The sequence below is a fragment of the Muscardinus avellanarius genome (assembly GCF_963383645.1).
Source record: "Muscardinus avellanarius genome assembly, chromosome: 9".
Taxonomy (NCBI): domain Eukaryota; kingdom Metazoa; phylum Chordata; class Mammalia; order Rodentia; family Gliridae; genus Muscardinus; species Muscardinus avellanarius.
In genome coordinates, this window is record NC_137795.1 from 30,164,901 (window position 1) to 30,167,370 (window position 2,470).

Sequence of the window (2,470 nt, forward strand, 5' to 3'; positions counted from 1 at the left end):
CCTGGCAACTTTATTTTTCTACATGGGATGTGAACAATGTGAACACAGGTCAGAAAAATCAGCTGCACCGAACCACTTCAGCTGATGGTAAAACAGAGAAAGAGTACACACGGAGGGTGCAGTATGACAATTCCCGACCAGCTTTCCCCAGCCGGCTTGTGGTCCAAGTTCGCAACCAGAGGGTGCTTTGGGCAGAGAAGGGCAGGACCATACAGTGCATACTTTGGCAAGGAGGGACCAGAAGGACCAGTCAAAGAAGGGGCTGTAGCTGCATTTATTCAGTTTTGGCCTCCCGCTGCTGCTTGATGAAGCTGATCAGCCCATTGGTGGAGGCATCATGAGGGGTCACTGCAGCTTTGCCATCAAGTTCAGGCTCAATTTTCTTAGCCAGCTGCTTTCCCAGCTCCACTCCCTGCAGCTCAAAGCTGTTGATGTCCCAGATGATGCCCTGAATGAAGATCTTGTGCTCACACTGCGCAATCAAGGCTTCAAGAATGAATGGTGTGAGCTTGGTGAACACAGTAGAGTTGGTTGGGCGATTTCCTCTAAAGATCTTGTGAGGCAACAGCTTCTCGATGTCCTCTGGACTCTTCCCCGTGGCCTCCTTCCGGGCCTCCTCTGTTGACTTCCCCTTCATCAGGGCTTTAGTCTGGGCTAGGAAGTTAGTCAGGAGAATCTTTGGGTGCAAGCCCTTCTGTATTGGGTGCTGGCCCTGGACTGGGATGAGGGTCACAGGATATTATTTTGGTGCCTTGGTGGATCAGCTGATAGAATGCATGCTGCCTCCCCCCACACAATGGGGCTTCTCTGGTGGTTCACATGGATGCCAAACTTGGCGATGTCCTTCCTATTAGACTCCATGTCGCCCTGCTGGAAGTAGGCAGCAAAATGGTGCAGGTACTGGTGGTAGGGCAGCATGGCATGGGTCTCACACTCATAGCAGTTGATATACCAGATCCCCAGCAGAGGCAGCAGAACTGGGACATTTTTCTCCAGGGATGTTGTGAGGAAGTGCTGGTTCATCCAGTGAGTTCCGGAGAGCAGCTGCTCAAAGTTTTGAAAACCCATGTGCAGGGCAATGGAGAGTCTGATGTCCAACCTCAGAAGAGTAGCGCCCACCTACCAAATCCCAGAACTCAAACAAGTTTTGAGGATCAATTCCAAACTCCTTCACTTTGGTTGTGTTGGTAAACAGGGCAACAAAGTGCTCCACAACTGCAGAAGGATCCTTGGCTGTCATGAGAAACCACTCCTTTGCTGTTTCTGCATTTGTGATGGTCTCCTGCGGAGTAAAGGTCTTAGAGACAATGATAAACAGGGCGGACTCAGGGTTCAGGTTGGCCTGCGTTTTGGCAATATGAAGCCCACTGATGTTGGAGACAAACCAGGCTCAAGGACTTCCTGAAGAGCACGGCTTAAAGGGTTCAGTCACCATAAGGGGTTCCAGGTCAGAGCCTCCAAAGCCGATGCTGATGATGTTGGGGATGGACTTGCCTTCCAATGGGCGCTCCACACACACTGACAGAAAGATTTCCCCTTGTCCGGAACCCTGTTGATCTTCAGCAGCACATCCTTGCCATCCACCAAAATGGGTGAGTTTAACCAGTTGTGCAAGGCCACGCGCAGCACTGCCCGATCCCCTGTGCTGTTGTTCTTCTCGCCTCTGAACGTGCTCTCCCGGGCAGCCTCCACAGCCCTGGATTTGGCCAGGTTCAGCAGCATATGTATATCACTTCCTCTTTCACAAGGTTCTTGGAGTAATCCACCAGAATTTGGCCGTGAGGTGTATTGAGAAGCTAAATGCCTTGTTTTCCAGATTCCCTTGCAGCTAGAGTTCTGAATGCCAAATAGATACATCCACCACAAACTTGGAAGGGCAAGTGAGGTAGAAAACATCTTGTTGCTGAAGCACTTGAAGCGATCCTTGTCGGCCTTGAAAAGGTGGTGCAGATTGAGGCCCGAAGAGTTCTTGCTGAGCCATTGCTCCAGCTTCTGGAACTGTGGGTTCTGGGTGGGAGTGGCCATGGTGCGACCAGAAGAGCACACAGACTGAGACATGCCTGGAGGAAGAAGGAAGGAGGGGCGGGGATGGGCAGTGTGCAGCAAGCTTACTATTATGACTATTTTTTTTTTTTTTTTTTTTGGTGGTACTAGGGGTGGAACCCAGAGGCTTTCTACCTCCGGGCTATACTCCCAGACCTTTTTTATATTTTATTTGGAAACAGGGTCTCGCTAAGTTGCTGAAAGCCTCACCAAGTAACTGAGGCTGGCTTTGACCTGTGCGATCCTCCTGTCTCAGCCTCCCGAGCGCGGGGATTACAAGCGTGCGCCACCACGCCCGGCCTATTATGACGATTAATAATAATAATAATGCTGTTCCTGTTTATAAATGATTGGGTTAGTCAAGGAAAATACCACTTTAAAACAAAAACCATTCATTACCAATAAAATCGCTATATTAAATTTTAAC

At 49.8% G+C, this 2,470-nt stretch overlaps 1 pseudogene across 1 annotated transcript; it reads right to left on the reverse strand.

Annotated features, from left to right (window-relative positions):
* Positions 1-274: 274 nt before the first annotated feature.
* On the reverse strand, positions 275-2,261 carry LOC308267128 (glucose-6-phosphate isomerase-like; annotated as a pseudogene). The gene is made up of 2 exons: positions 1,900-2,261; positions 275-1,796 (listed from the first exon to the last, which is right to left on the reverse strand). The product of its transcript is annotated as a glucose-6-phosphate isomerase-like (transcript).
* Positions 2,262-2,470: the final 209 nt, after the last annotated feature.